At 41.0% G+C, this 17041-nt stretch overlaps 1 long non-coding RNA gene across 1 annotated transcript; it reads right to left on the bottom strand.

The window, feature by feature from the left end:
- Positions 1-616: 616 nt before the first annotated feature.
- Positions 617-8223, bottom strand: LOC118018845. Its single transcript, XR_004681498.1, has 2 exons — positions 3276-8223; positions 617-1839 (listed from the first exon to the last, which is right to left on the bottom strand). It is a non-coding gene; the product is annotated as an uncharacterized LOC118018845 (long non-coding RNA).
- Positions 8224-17041: the final 8818 nt, after the last annotated feature.

The raw sequence follows: 17041 nt of genomic DNA, 5'->3' as shown, positions 1-17041 counted from the left end.
GCCATAGCGTGTTTTCAGACACTTGGAAACCAGCACCCACTTGAATGAGTTCGCTAGGGCAGCCATAACAAACGCCACAAATGGGCGGCTTAAAACAACAGAAACGTTCTGGGTCATAGTTCTAGAGGCGGGAGTCTTGAGATCAAGGTGTCCACAGTGTTGGTTCCTTCTGAGGGCTGTGAGGAAGGATCTATTCCCGGCCTCTCTTTCAGCTTTTCCTGGTTTGCTGGTAATCCTTGGCACCCCTGGGCTTGTGGAAGCACCCTGTCCATCTCTGCCCCATCGTCACATGGTGTTCTCCCTATGTGCATTGTGTGCCTGTGTCCAGATATTCCAATATCCCTTTTACCAACGACACCAGTCATATTGGATCAGAGGTCACCCTAATAACCTCATCTTAACTTAATCATCTGCAAAGACCCTAATTTCCAAATAAGTTCACTTTCATAGGTATTGAGGGTTAGGACTTTGATACCTTTGGGGGGAATGCAGTTCCAACCTATAACACCCCTCTTCTGGTAAAGAAAAAAAAAAGTAGCTTGAAATTGACATTGAAATACAGTAACCATTTAAGTTATTGTCCAAGCAGGGACATTTTTTTCTTTTTTTGAGAATGGAAAGGGGCACTATTAATAATTTTGCAGGGACAAGAGGCATAAACCAGCACTATCCCAGGCAGGCAGTCTGAGATGTATGGCCACCCTCTGTGGCTAGGCTCACTGCCCAGCCTTTCCTATACAGGGATGCGTCGTACCTTCACTTCAAATCCCTCTGTGTTTGTGTTCCCAGCAAGTTCAGTCTGTTGTATACACAGTCGCGGTGAGACCGAGGGATTAGCTGTATTCCGGTGATAGTTAATTCACTGTTTCCAGTTACCAAATGCAAGCCCAATCTCAGCAATTAATTTGGCCAGATCAAATCAGGCCCTCTTACACCTGTTCCCCCGTTTTAATTAGGCTCTAATCTCCCCAGGAGAGTTGGAGGCACCGAGCACCATCACCTAAGCCTTAGATTAGGAAGGCAGTGTCAGATACCCCGTGGCACCATAATGCACAGGCACTGTCCCTGAAATGGGTTCCGCCCTTCGGTCTCAAAATTTGCCTTGACAACTGTGACCCCCCCAGCATGGCTGGGGAAACGATCCCTTTTTTTGTTACAGACTTCCTTTCATCTCCTCCCAAGGGAAGGCAATGTTCCCAGTGGTGCTTCTTTCTGAGGTAATTGTTGGACAGGAGTCAGCCAGTTAAGGCTGCCCATCTAATTAACAGAGTCTGTTATGATTTATCAGGATAATGAGGTGGGGAACAAAGACATCGATTTTTTTTCCCCTTCCTGATATTTTGGCCTCTTTTCTTCCTTTTGGAAAATGACCCAACGTTAATGAGAAACGAGTCGCTTATTGTTGGGGTGCAAATAGAGAGATAAATGGCATCAGTAATTAAGTCTCAAGCCCTCTTTGGTATACAGAGCCATTTGTCAGGCAATATTATTCAATTAATTAATTCCATTAGGGCTATCACATTTCTCTAAATCCAGCCATTCAACCATCAGTGATGATAATTCATATGATACAAAAATAGAATGGTTAATAAATGCATCACAAATCCAGGAAGAAAGGATTTTAGCCACCACAGAAAGCCTAGCTAGAAGCATTTGATTTGAAAACATGTAAAGTGATCATGGCTAGCCATATACCTCTTCCCATTGCAGACTGAACAAATGCTCTGGGCATTCCTTACTTCGATGCCTAGGAGGAGGAAGGGGGACATCAGCGTGGTCCAGATCACCTTCTTACGCCACATCAGTGGACACTGTCAAGGTCTCTGGTCAGTTGCCCATCTGCAGTCAGAGAAGGGACAAGGGACGGGAAATGTGATTGTCTCAAGGCAATACAATGAGAGAGAAAGTTCTCAAACCATGTGGTCAGGTGTTTTTTGTTTTGTTTTTTTTCATATGAAACTACTTATTCGTAAATATTTATCAAAATGAAAATCGGTTTACCAACTGTGCAGTCAGTTTTTGTCTGCTTTCTTTCCTCTTTTGTCAAGGGGAGAATCCTGACCCCGTCGGTAATTCTGTCTCTGTTGATGATGGCGTTAACAGAAAGCACACCCACATTCTCTTTAATCCCCTTACTCTTTCCGCTCTCCTTTTCAACTCTTGCCAACTTTCTCAGAATTCTTTACACTCTCCTAGTGCGAAACTTGCCTTCAAAAAAAAAGGGGGGTGGGGAACAGTCCAGAACCACATTTAAGTAACTCGAACTAAAGGAATTAGTATCATGACGTTCTAAAGAGAAAGGCCAGCAACTCCTTCAGTCTTGACAAATCCCCATGTATACCTCGTCATCTGCCTCCAAATCCATCTTTCCTTAACCCACCAATATGAGCAAAAATAAAATACTATCTCTGTGTTTCATTTATCACTTTCTTCTGCTTTGAGTGGTTGCTAATACTACGGAAGCATTGTGATCTGCTCTTTTTCATTGTGACAAAGCAGTATTTCAGCTAGATTCAGGATTAAATATGCCTTGTGTGCTGGCGTGGGAACCTTTCTACCATTCCTAGGAAAACAGCTCACATTCCAAACAGCTGACTTCCAAAGTCCAGAATATGATCTGCTTATAAGCTGGGTAGCTGCCTACACAGTTCTAGCCTCTTTTCTCCTCCTGACTAATCAAGGCGTCTTTTGTTTCCTGGGCTCATTCTCCGGGAACGAGTGTGAAATCAACATTGAAGGCCCCAAAGCACACAAACCCGGATGAGAAGGAAAAAGTCCAGGGAAGTGGTTCTCAAACTTAAGCCAGCATCAGAATCACCTGGAAGGTTGTCAGAACAGACTGCTGGAGATCTGGGGAGGGACCCAAGAAATGGCATTTCTAGTTTCCTCCCACCCCCCACCCTGCCCCTAGTGGAAAATTTGCCTTCAGAAAAAGATGGTCTTGCCCAGGGATCACATTTTGAGAACCACTGGCCTAGATGCTACAGTACAAAAAGGCTACAGAGAGGTAAATAGATTTCAGAATCCTGAGCGTCCAGCCAATAACCTAGCTGAGCAAAGCAAAGAGGCCCTCCGTGGGTCTCCTCCACCTTTACCTGTAGGCAGAGACCATGCCCTAGAGTCACCAATTTCCTTGGAAGAAGCCAGCATCACTTGCAGTTTTAGGATTAGATCCAGAAATAGTGCAGAAGACTCCCAAGATTGTAGGATCTCTGAATGTTTGCGAAACATTTGGTTTTGTTTTGCTCTCTGCTTCCCCTGGATGTCATACTTACTCACAGGTGTTGAACAGGCTTGATAAGCCTTGGGGATCTTCTATTGTTCTTCATGGTAGACTCAGACACCCACAAACCTGTTAGAGTGGAATGGGGACCTGACAATTCTCATTTTACATGCTCTGATTCCAACAGACATCTGGTCCAGTGTTTCCCAAACTTCTCTTTGAATGCCACCCATAGAGATATACAACCCAACCAATCCCTTAGCCATCCACATTCATGTCTTAATTCTAGCACATTATTCTAGTGTCCAGCCTGGGTTCCTCACAGAAAGCAGAGCTTGGGACAAGGGCTTTGGTACAGGAAGGTTATTTTGGAGCATGATCCCAGCAAACAGGGGTCAAGGACAGGAGGGAGTGAAGCAAAGAAAGAAGGAGAGAAGGTGGCCACGTGATCCATCTCGTCTCCTGTGAGGATCCTTCTAAGAAGCTGTGTAGAAGGCACACTGGAATTTTCAGCCTGAGGGAAGAAAAAGGAAAGCATTATCCCATGGACTTCAATTGCCTTTTGGAAGGTTGTTTTCATGGGGTGTCGACTCCCATTCAACTTCTAGATTGTACAGGCATGTTCAGGAGACCAGGAGACAGTCTCTGAGAAGCCCAGGGCTGAAAGAGAGACACACGGTGCAGCTGAAACAAGGCACTGTCTGGGTCCACCTGTCAGCAATCGCTGGCATCAAAGGTGGGCCAGGAGGTGAGAGACATGCACAGAAGATGTCCAGTACAGGGTATTATAAAAAGAAGAGACCTGGAGTAAAAAATATTTTCTATTTCATCCATGTATATCATAAATCTCATATTAGTATAAACTCTAATATTCAATATATTTAAAATTTTAATTGAATGTGAGGATTAACATAGAATTTCAGGAGTGTGTGTCTAAAACCCATAAACTTTACAAGATGCCCACACGCCCTATTTCTAGAAAATTCTACCATTTCTGTGCCCAAAGGTCACTAGGAAACAGTATGAGACAACAAATATCATGATAACAATTCCAAGGCCACCAGATACAGGGAGGAAGTCAATAAAAGAAGTATTTTGTGTTAGCTGTTTGGTGCTCACATTAAAGTACAGGTTGAAATTAATTAGGAATTGGGGCATCAAAAATCACTTTCATGACCTCATGTCTGAAATTCCTTATTTTGTGCTTAGAAAATCGACTTTCTGCTATTTATAATCACTTGTATACAATCATTGGTTCTTTATCAATGAAAACCAAAATTAGACATAACTGTCACTGTCTTTTCTTTCTGTAACACTTAGTTTCTGAAGTCCAGGGGCATCTTCAGAGGGATAGATTTTGATGAGAAAAAGATCATCTTCAGATAAAGAGAAGATTATCATCAGGCAATTTACTGAATTAATAACACGAATTTCAGCATCTGTGTTGCTAATGCTTCTAGTGTCTAACAAATGATCCATTCAAGATATGGACCAAAGAACATATGGCTAAGACTAAAGGCCATTTGAAACTGTAAACAGGTTAGAAGCTTTGGGGGTTCAGCTCAGTTAAATTGACCGAGGCCAATTCACGAGCATGTTCAGTTAAGCCACTGTCCCTGCCACGCATGGATATCTGATACCCACTCAGTGCTTCTGGAATCATTCTGGAATGAGAGATAGAAGTATTTAAATACTTTCTTAAAAACTTCCTATCATTAAAATGTTCAAAAACATGCCAAAGTACAGAAACAAGAATAATGAGCCCTCAAATACTTCTCCAGCTCAATTATCATGGTCAATCTTAAATACGTTAAAAAAAATTTTTTTTTAAATCTAAACAGGCATCATTTTTGCTCTTAAAGACAAGAAACCCGGGAAGATTTTCATGACCCCCTGAGGGTTTGTGACCTGCTGGTTCTTTGGTTCACTGACCTTGTTCAATCCTCTCTTTATACAAGGGAATGCTACGCTTCTCCCATTCTCTCTGGCTGTCTCTCATGCTTGCAGCAAACTAAGTGAACTCTGTCTATCATTTCAGCAATGGTGACATATAATCCCAGTGTTAAAGGATGGAATTTTCCAACGCAAGAAGCAGCAGAAAGCGAACAGAGGAAACGTTGCCATGAGCAAAGGCTCCTCAACACAGTATCTCCAACTGTGCTACAAAGCAGCCAGCGTTTGGATGAAAAGTGAAAAAAAAAAATCTGACAATGGAGTGATTGTTCTCCCTCCACAAGCAATGCTACTATTTCTAACCCCTCGATGGGCTTTGCTGGCACCAGAGAAACATCGTCTAGGTCTTCCTCCAGTGGCAGGCAAGCCTAAAGGCAAAGGGGAAGGGTCCCATTGTTTTCCAAGAGACCAAGATCCACACACCAGGGCTGCAGCCACCAGAACCCTTCCTCATGGAACAAGGGCAGGAAGATCAGGGTAGCTACTCACCTTGTCTCATTTGTTCACAAAGAGCCCAAAGCCAGCGACATGGATCGGCTCCTTGCTTTTTTGTCCAACTACTTGCCTACTACTCTAGAAAAACAACCAAAGTCTGCCAAGAATCTGCAATCTCCTAAATCTTAAAATAATGACTAGCCTATCCCGAGTTTCCATCCAAGGCATTGTTGGTTCCTATACAAGAAAACCCTCTGGGGTGAGAGCCGGGAGGCCAAGAAAGGCATGTGGTTATTTTTGCCACACTTTGGAAAGAATGGGAAGTCTATTTTTGACATCAGCTGTTCAGCTTTCAAATAACATCAACCCGTAAAACATACCTCATTTAAAAATCGATTACCAATTTTACTGAACTTTAAGTCTTTTTGGTTTCATACTACGTCAAGTGCATGCATACACGCGCACGTGAGCGTGTACACACACACATTCTCATACCTACATTCTATTTCCTGGCCATATGTGAGCTAAATAGTTTTGGCAAAGAGGTTAAGGAATCAAGGCCCCCATTTCCATATGACAACTTTATCATATTTAAAAAAATAATAATACTAAACAACAGTGATCAGGTGGAGAGTTGGGGGTTTTGTTCAGATGACAGCGCTTCTGAGACTGACCACGGCATTCAGTGCAATGAGCCATTAAAGAAGGAACTATGTGTTTAAGAGATATGAGGCGGATATGAAATGGAGAGGGGCAAGGGGCAAGAAAAGGAATCACACAGCTGAAGGCAGAGATCAAACACGAAGTTCCCTGAGGGCTTGCGAACCCTAATAAGGACGGCAATGTCACTGAACACCAACCACCACATTTGCTCACAGAAGTGAAAATGGCTTCTCCACGTGGGGGCCCCTTGCTTGAAGGGAAAGCCAAGAATATGCGTTCCATTGGTTCAAAGAGAAAAAAGTATATATTTCATATAGTCATGAAAGCATTTGCAGTCCAGAGTTCAGCCAGTCTTTTAGTTACAAAACAGAAAGCCACACTACGTTACCAAAATGATTCCTAACATGAAAGCATGGCGTTGTTTTTGCCCTTAATTCATTTCAAAGGCAAAGGAAATTGCTGTTCTTTGAAGCCTTTGGTGCGTATTGTTCATCTAAAGTAAAAGAAAATTACGAACAGAGGGCAGCTTCCCCTGTCCTCCTCACCTGTGCATCATCAGACACCCATCTCCTCTCAACTCCTGGAGTCCTTGGTGGATGCTCCCTACCTTCCTCCAGCCATCTGCAGACAGGCGCTCTTCCTCCTCGCGGCCACCTCACCCCATCACCGCAGCACCCCCAGGACCTGAGGTAGGAGCTTAAGTCAGTGCTGTTGACTGACTGAATGCCTTTGGGGATTATAAGATTTTAGTCCTATCTATCAAATTAACCTCTTTTTATGAAAATAGAAGAGACGGAAGTAGAAGAAAATAAGTCACAGTTGTACATTTAGTATCAAACTTCACTAGATATGGAGATAGTAATGCAAATATTAAACCAAAAAGAAACTGAGTTAGAACCCTGTAGGGAGACCAACTGTGCCGGTGTGGCTGGGACTGCCCGTGTCCGGACTACCATTCCCATATCCCAGGAAACCCCTCTGTCCTGGGTAAACCTTGGCAGGCAATCACCCTGCAGGCTCTCAGTGACTCTCAGAGACCAAAATCCAAATGTCCACTCAGTTGGAAATCAGCAGGATTGGAGAGGACTTATCAGAAATGCACGACACACCCTGGACCCTACTCTCCCTGAGGCTCTATCCCGGCTCCATCGGTTTCTTTCACTGCACTGAAAACAATGGATTACTTTTCTGGTTATTCATGTATCACATGTTCTCCCTACTCAGTGTGAGCTCCATGCAGTCAAGGAAATTGTCTAGCTGGCTTCCCACTGTAGGCCCAGAAGTTTCCCCGGCAAACAGAGGACATCGAAGAAACACATCTTGGATACAGAACTCTCTCCCAGATCATGGAATCTGACACAATCATTGTATTCTACTGATTCTAAGATGCACAGTTTTTCACAATGTAACATCTCTGGAATCCAGATGCATCTCAGTCAACAGTGCCTTAGCCGTTGATCTAAGTGGTGGTGGTCATGATATCGCTGCCTTTGTCTCTGTTTGTGTGTCCACTTGGTCGTAGCTTCTCGCACTGTCCTCACTTCGATTGTGAGGCATGTGCATCTGTTAGTTTAACCCGAGAGCTTAACTGCCATTTAGAAATGTTCTCCAAAAAAAAATTTCACCATGATTCAGCATTGAAATGACAAGCTATTTTGTACTCAGAAAGGCACAGAAGCCAAACAGTGGGATGTAAATGTGGTATTAGTAACGAATATTTGTCACAAAGGAATGATCATTAAGTCCATGTTTTCTTGCAAAGGAACAACCAAGTGCCTTAGAAACCTCAGAAAGGAAGATACCAACAAAGACAGGCAAGCTGTGTTACTTTCTGTCACCGAGATATCTGTTTCTTGCTAAATTTCTCAGAAGAGATGAAGATTAATTTCAAAAAACTCTGCTGTGATTGATTCATAGGTCAGTCAGGACTGTTGTTAAAGGCACCCGTCAGTCTACTGAGTGTTTTTCCTTTCTTTTTTTAAAGATTTTATTTATTTATGTATTAGAGAGCGAGCGAGAGAGAAACAGCATGAGAGGGGAGAAGGTCAGAGGGAGAGGCAGGCTCACCGCTGAGCTGGGAGCCCGATGCGGGACTCGATCCCAGGACTCCAGGATCATGACCTGAGCCGAAAGCAGTCGCTTAACCAACTGAGCCACCCAGGCGCCCCTGTTTTTCCTTTCTTATATAAAATAATGGTGGATCTTACATCCAGCAATGTCACTGAGCACCAACCACCACATTTGCTCACAGAAGTAAAAATGGCTTGACTTGACTTAATGAAATAAGATATTAGCCTTTTCCAATCTTTTATTCAGGTCTGGAATGCCCTGCCAGGACCACCAAGGAGACTGCTGGTACATGACAGGGTCAGTAAAGTGTAGCAACTCATTAGGTTTGTGCAACTCTTCCAGAACCTTCTGGTGATTGTTCTCACCGGCTCTTACTACTGCTGGGGGTGTGGAGGGCTTCTCTGGTTCTAACACCAACTTTAGTTTATGGGGCCCCATCAATTTCCCATTGATGCCCTCTCATGCAAAGTGCCCTGCTGTGCTTGCCCACTTCTGCTCCTTCACCCTGGACTCCTTGCTAAGCCTGGATGACACCCATTGACAGAATCTCGTTATGGCCTCAGCTCTGCACCTACCAAATCCTGTCCTACAGGGCCTGAGAAATCTCAAACACAAATTGCAATGTGTACCTTTAGGACAGTTATCTATCATCTTTGATGACAACAAGCTGTATAATTCTTTTTTTTTTTTAAGATTTTATTTATTTATTTGAGAGAGAGAGAAGGAGAGAGAGAGAGAGCACATGAGAGGGGGGAGGGTCAGAGGGAGAAGCAGACTCCCTGCCAAGCAGGGAGCCCGATGCGGGACTCAATCCCAGGACTCCAGGATCATGATCTGAGCCGAAGGCAGTCTCTTAACCAACTGAGCCGCCCAAGCGCCCCTAGCTGTATAATTCTGACAAAGGACTTAATTGTGTTCCCTCTACAGGATGGAAACAAGAGATGCTCAGCAACAGTGCAGGTTCCACAACACCAGACAAAACTTGGTCAGTGGCCCAACCAGAAAAGTACAGTTAGAGGAGTTATTAGAGACAGTCCAATTCATAATTATGAACAGTGATCATACATTGGGTTAAACAAAATGGGTCCATTTTTCTTCAAGTCTCTGGAGTCTCTCAATATATTGTTATATGTTTGTCCTTTCGTAATTGTTCATTCATTTATTCTCTTTTTTTAAAAAGACTTTATTTATTTGAGAGAGAAGGAGAGCATAGAGGGAGAAGCAGACTCCCTGCTGAGCAGAGAACCCAACGTGGGGCTCCATCCCAGGACCCTGAGATCATAACCAGAGCCAAAGGCAGATGCTTAACCGACTGAACCACCCAGGTGCCTCATTTATTCTATTAACCAGATAATTGAGTGCCTACCATAAGTTGGTCCACTCTAGTAGGCACAGGACATAGAAGAACAAACAAAAAAGACAATTTCTATATAATATATAGCATAGGATGGGTTTTTTAACTTGGGGCCCACAGACCCTCTTCCCCAAGTGGTGTGTGAACTTGGGTGGGGAAAAAATAACAAAACATTTTCTTCACTAACCTCTCACCCCTGGAAAAGACTGATCTGCCTCTGTCATTATAGTTTTATTTTTTCAAAAAGTTCATATAAATGGAATTATACAGTATATAGAACTTTCAAGATTGGCTTCTTTCAGCATAACACCTTTGAGATTCATCCAAGTTGTTATGTGTGTCAATAGTTCATCCTTTTTATTGCTAAACTGAGTTGTATTCCACTGTAGGGATGTACCCCAGTTTACTTACACATTCACCTATTGAAAGACATTTGGATTGTTTCCAGATATTGATGAATATGAACAGAGCTGCTATAAACACTCAGGTAGATTTTTGTGGAACCTAAGTTTTCAGTTCACTTGGGAAAACACCCAGGAGTAGGACTGTTGGATCATAGGTAAGTCTTTGGTTTTATAAGAAACCACCAAGTGGTTTTCCAGAGGGGCTGTGCCATTTGGCATTCCCACTGGGAATGTATGAAAGTTCCAATTGCTCTGCATTGTCATGAGCACTTGGTATTGCCAGTATTTTTTTTTATTTTCAGCATCCTATTTTGCCATTCTGGGCATGTAGTTATATCTCATCAGGATTTAACTTGCATTGCTTTTAATGGTCAATGATGTTGAACAGCTCTTCATGTGCTTATGTATGCTAGATATTTGCCAATATTTTGTTTAGAATTTTTTCATCTGTGTTCATGAGGGGTATTGCTCTGTACTCTGCTTTTGTTGTACCATCTTTGTTTGGCTTCAGTATCAAGCTAATGCTGGCCTTATTATTTGAGAAGTGTTACCTCCCCTTCTATGTTCCGGAAGAGACTGTGTAGAATTTGTTGTATTTTTTCTTTAAATACTTGGTAGAATTTGCTAGTGTGAACCATCACTAGCAGTATTTTGTAGAATTTGCTAGAATGATCTGAGCATGGAGATTTTAGAAAACAGAAGGTTTCTAACTACAAACTCATTTTGAAAAACAGTTTTAGGGCTACTCATCTATATTTCATCTCAGGGGACATTTGGTAGTTTGTGTTTTTTTGCAGAATTTGTCCATTTTATCTCAATTGTTGAATTTATGAACAGAGTTTGTAGTGATAACTCATTTTTCATCCTTGATATTGGTCATTTGTGTTCTCTCTCTTTCTAGAATTCTCATTTGAGATTTATCAATTTTATTAATCTTCACAAAGAACCAAGTTTTGGTTTTGAAATTGTTTTCAATTTGATTAACTTGTGTTCTTATTTCTATTATTCCTTTTCTTCTGCTTGTTTTGGTTTATTTTGCTCTTCTTTTTCTAATTTCTTAAGCTAGATTATTGGTTTGATAGCTTTCTCATTTCAAGTATGAGCATTTTAATTGTGTAAATTTCCCTCTAAGCACTGCTTTATCTGCATCTCACAAGTTTTGATACATATTTTCATATTCATTCAATTCAAATATTTTCTAATTTCCCTGAGACTTCCTTTTTGACTCATGGATTATTTAGAAGAGTACTGTTTTATTTCCAAGGGTCTGGAATTTTTCCTGTTATCATCCTGTTATTGACTTCCAGTCTAATTCCATTATAGTCAGAGAACATACTTGGCATGATTTCAATTCCCTAAATTTGTTTAAAAATTTTTATTATGACACAGGATATAATTTATCTTGGTGACGTGAGAAGAATATGTATTGTGCTGTTTTGGGGTGTAGTATTCTGTAAATGTCAATTCACACCAGTAATTTATAGTATATACCCCTTGTCAGCTTTCTGTCTGCTAGTTCTACTGATGACCAAGAGAGGAATGTTGAAGTCCTAGCTATTATTGTGGATTTGTCTATCTCTTCTTTCAGTTGTTAGTTTTTGCTTCATGTATTTTCAAGCTCTTTTATTTGGTAAACAAATTTAGGATTATGCATCTTCTTGATAAATTACTCTTTTTGTCATTAGGTATTGCCCCTTTGTATTCTTTGCTCTGACGTCTGCTTTGTCTGATATTACTGCAGCCACCACAGCTTTCTTCTGATTAGTGATATATATTTTCCATCTTTTGTTTTTACACTACCTAGGTCATTATATTTGAAGTGAGTTTTTCTTATAGACAAAATATAATTGAGTCATTTTTAAAAATCTGTTCTGACAACCTGTGCTTTAATTAGTGTCTTTAGTGCATTTACATTTAATGTAATTACTTATATCTTTGGATATAGCTACCATTTTATTATTTGTTTTCTGCTTGTCTATTTTTAGTTTCTGGCTTTTCCCTTTTCTTTTAGTTTCTTTTCTCTTTTAAACATTTTTTAGTTTTCTATTTTAATTTATCTATTGCATTTTTACTATGTATCTCTTTGTGTAATGTTTAAGTGTTTGTTCTAGGGATTAAAATATACATATTTAACTTTTCATAGTCTATATAAAGTCAGTATCTACCACTTCAAGTGATATATTAACACCACATACATTCCCTTATCTTCCCTCCCTCATGTTGGGTTGTTGTATTTGTTACATCAACATACACTCAAAATCCCACTAAACAATGTTATAATTTTTGTTTTTAACCAAAATATATCTTAAAAAACTTAAAAGATGAAGAGTATTATATTTACCCAGGTATTCACCATTTCTGTTGTTTTTTTTCTTAATTCTTGTTGTTTCAGCTTGCCTTTTGGTGTCATTTACCATCTGTCTGAAGGAATTCCTTTAGTAATAGAGTTGGTGATACCAAAGTCTCTTAGTTTCCCGTCACCTGAGAATGTCTTTATTTCATCTTCATTTCTGAAGGGAATTTTTATGGGATATAGAATTATGGGTCGACAGTTCTTTTAAAATGTTCTTTAAGGGAGCCTGGGTGGCTTGGTCGTTAAGTGTCTGCCTTCGGCTCAGGTCATGATCCCAGGGTCCTGGGATCGAGTCCCACATCGGGCTCCCTGCTCAGCAGGAAGCCTTCTTCTCCCTCTCCCACTCCCCCTGCTTGTGTTCCTGCTCTCGCTATCTCTCTCTCTGTCAAATAAATAAATAAAATCTTTAAAAAAAAATTTAAAAAAATAAATAAAATGTTCTTTAAAAATGTTCTGTTTCTTTGTGGAGAAATCTATGGCTATTTAAATCACACTCCTCTATAAGTTAATGTGTAGTTTTTCTCTGGCTGCTTTAAATAGGGTGCTTGGGTGGCTCAGTTGGTTAAGTGTCTGCCTTTGTCTCAAGTCATGATCCCAGGGTCCTGGGATCGAGTCCCACATTGGGCTCCCACCTTGGTGGGGAGTCTGCTTCTCCCTCTGCCCCTCCCCCCACTCATGCTCACTCTCTCTCTCTCACAAAAATAAATAAATAAAAATCTTTAAATATATTTTTCCTTCAGTTTTCAGCAGTTTGATAATGATGTGTCTGGGTGTGGATTTCTTTGGTTTATCTCATTTGGAGTTTCCTAGACTTCTTGAATCTGTAGGCTTATGTCTTTCTCCAAATTTGGCAAGTTTTCAGCCATTGTTTCTTCAAACATTTTCTGTACACCACATCTTTTCTTTCTAGGACTCCTATGAAAAGATAGACATTTTGGTGTTTTCCCACAGGTTGAGGAAGCTCTGTTCTTTTTTATTTTTAATATTTTTTCTCTGTATGATTCAGATTTTATAATTCCTATTGGTCTATATTGAAATTCGCTGCTCTAGGAGTTGGTAGAATGGTGAAGACAGAATCTGAAGTACCCCTGAACTGGTGGTGAGATATCATTTTCCCTTTCCTCTGTCATCCCCATTCTGCTAATGAGCCTATACAGTGAGATTTTTATTTCAGTTATAGTATTTTTCCATTCTAAAGTCTCCTTTCAGCCCTTCTTTATATCTTACATCTCTTTTCTGAGACTTTTTATCTTTTAATTCATTTTAAGAATACTTGCCCTTACATGTTGGGGTATTTTATAACAGCTGTTTTAAATTCTGTGTCACCTAAGCATTGGCTTCTGTTGACTGTCTTTTCCCATACAAACAGATTCCTCCCAATTCTTCATATGTGCTGAGTAATTTTTAACTGTATCCTGGATATTTGATAATTATTTTACAAGACTCTAGGACTCTAGACCAAATCCTATGGAGAGCATTGATTTTTTTTATTTTTTTTTTTAAACAGAGAATCTTCCAGCTTCAATTCAGGCCACAAGTTCCAACCAGTCTTCTATGGGTTCTGTTTTCCATGACTTCAGATCTATCTCTGTGCACATTATTAGGTGGCCAGTCCATAACCTGGGCAATGATCTTATTTGTAGTTCAGTTCTCAAAAGCAATGGTATGCTATTTAGGGTCAGGTCTATTCTTGTGAATCTCAGGGGTGAGCCCAAAAGTTTATTAACAACTTCATGAGGTTGCTTTCTCTAACTCTTCCCTCTCTCTGGTACTTTCCAGTTCCCAGAGGCTCAACTTTTTGGTCCTCTGGCCAGAAATCTGGGGCTTTACTTAGCCTGCTCTTCTACGCATGTCCCATAACTATATCTGCACCCAGGGACGAACGGTGGGAGGACCCAGAGAAAAAAAAAAAACTCGGGGGGTTTGCTTCCCCATGCTGTTGGGGCCACAGTTCCTCTGATCAGAGGTAAGACTTTCCTCCCTCAGTTTTAGGCTTCTGAGAGCTCTCATGCCCCTGACTCCATAGGATTGCTTGGGGGGCTGAGTTGCAAGAGAATGGAGAGGAGAAAAAAACAAAACTATATAGGAGATTTCTCCACTCCTTCTAAACATTAGAAGACCTCCTTTCTGCTCCCTGTAGTGCTTCTCTTGGGGCTCTATTGGCACCAGTGCGTACATCTGGGTTTTGGGCTGTGCTGAATCCAGGCTGGATGGTTTTGGAAAGGGAAAATGATATCTCACCACCAGTTCAGGGGTACTTCAGATTCTGTCTTCACCATTCTACCAACTCCTAGAGCAGCATCTGCTTGGAGACAGAGTGGAATGTGCTTATTCCATCTTGCCCTGAAGCAGAACTCAATGTGTTTTAATTTATACATTTAAAAAATGATTCTAAGATATGATTCATAGGCCTCATTAGCTTCCAAAGACATCCATGGCACAGAAAGGACCTTTAGCCAAAAAGGAGGGACAGACATATCAACAGTCACTTCCAAATCAGCATATACATGCTCAGGATCTTTGGAAGCCCTTAGAGAGCATCTAGGCTAGTTTGGGATCAGGGACAGCTTCCCAGTGGTCAAGAAAGGAAGAGTGTTCTTAGCAGATGGAAAGTCATGCTCATGAGCCAGAAAAGAACCAGTGTGGAAAGTGTGGGTCACAGCAAGTAGTTCAGAGTGGCCAAGACATGAACTTCCCTTGGCTCTTGAGACCACTCACTGAGAAGAATCACATTGTTTTATTAGATAGCATTGATGGACTATTAAATTCAATGAAATCCTAAGTCCACTGGAAGCTGTCATCCTGATGATATCCATTGTAGAATCCAATTCCAGATCTCGATCTCAGTTCTATACATAGACTCTGTATGTAGGCATTTAACATTTGAATAAGGAACCCATTCATTTTGTATGCTTGGCAACAAACTCTGTTGTGGATACATATACCATTGGATAGCTATTTTAAATTGCTATTTCAGAGATCAAAAACTCAATGAAAAGACCAAAAACAAAATATAAAAATGAAGACTGCAAAAGAATAAAATAGCCAAAGGAAAAAAATTTTAATTCCAGCTTTTCATTATTATAAACTAGAAAGACCACAAATAACTGCCATAATCAGTATAATGCATATCTCTGTGCTTTTTGAAAAATTCAAATTTGTCAGAGCTTGGGGCAGAGCATGGAAATAAATATGATGAGACAGAGAAAGTGCTAAGAAAGAAAAAAGAACTGAATTCCCAAGGCAGGTAAATCCAGTATGCAATAACACAGATTCAAATCCCCACAGACAAACCACACATAGGCCTGTTGCGAGAAATACAGTGCGGAGGCTGTGGATTGAATCTGCCCTAAGGTACTGAACTTTTTTCTTTACCATGCAATAGAAGGATATTTTGTAGGGGGGGGGGGGGGGTGGAGGAAGGACCATGTATTCACACTACTATAGAGTTACTTACACAAAATATTACTGGCTAAGGATAAAAAAAGACAGTAAAGAGATAGTTCACTTAATTTATCTTAAAAGAGCATATGGTGCCATCCTATGCAACACAACCTGCTTGAAAGTCAAAATGATTAAAGAACAAATGGAGGACTTTCATTCAGGCTCTCAACTAACCTTTACTTGGTTAGTTGAACATCTATCAACAAAGCCTACACCAAGCTAGTGTGTTAGGGACTAAACTGTGTCCCCCAAATTCACCTGTTGAACCCTTAATCTTCAGTACCTCAGAATATGACTATATTTGAAGACAGGACCTTTAAAAAGTTAATTGAGTTTAAATGAGATCATTAGGGTGGGCCCTGATCCAATCTGATGGGTGTCCTTAGAAGAAGAGAAAATTTGGACATACAAAGAGACACCAGGAATGTACACACACAAAGGAAAGACCTCGTGGGGACACAACAAAGAGATGGCTACCTGCAAGCCAAGGAGAGGCCGCAAAAGAAACCAAACCTGATGACACCTTGATCTTGGACTTCCAGCTTCCAGAACTGAGACATAAATTTCTGTTGTTTAAACTCCCCAGCCTGTGGTCCTCTGTTACAGCAGCCTGAGCTGACTGAGGGGGGAAGGTAAATGGAACTCACAGGCTCATGAGGAAGCTGACCCGGGGACAAATGATAACAATACCCAGGACCCACGTCAGGGTGATGAGAGCAAGTGGGTGGGCCCGTAAACAGGGTACAAAGGGAAAAAAGAAGTGATTCCAGGAAATACCCAACTGGGCCAAAGAATAAACTCAACTTCAAAAACCATCAGCACTGCTACTTCCTTTAGAAGCCGGAATCATCCTGGGATCTGGCAGGCTGAAATGCCATCTGGGGTCAGCCTGGGAGTCTGAAACTAACCCCTGACTGAGGCAGTCTCCCCATCAAGAGGTTTGGGATCCTGCTGCTTTCCAGGTGTAAACCATTCCCAAGCAAACTAGCATAAAAAGTGCAGCATGCTAACAGTCATCCCTCCATCCTGAACTTTCTCATAATGGTGCACAAGTTTATCTGAATGACCAATGAACTGACTGATCTCAGAGCTTGAAAACTCAATGAAATGAAAATCATAAATGAAGCAGAAGAGGTAGGGAG

This window comes from Mirounga leonina, unplaced genomic scaffold, assembly GCF_011800145.1.
Source record: "Mirounga leonina isolate KUSES-001 unplaced genomic scaffold, KU_Mleo_1.0 Mir_172, whole genome shotgun sequence".
In the NCBI taxonomy this organism is placed as follows: domain Eukaryota; kingdom Metazoa; phylum Chordata; class Mammalia; order Carnivora; family Phocidae; genus Mirounga; species Mirounga leonina.
The sequence above is the reverse complement of the archived record's forward strand: the minus strand, read 5'-3'. Positions and strand labels throughout refer to the sequence as shown.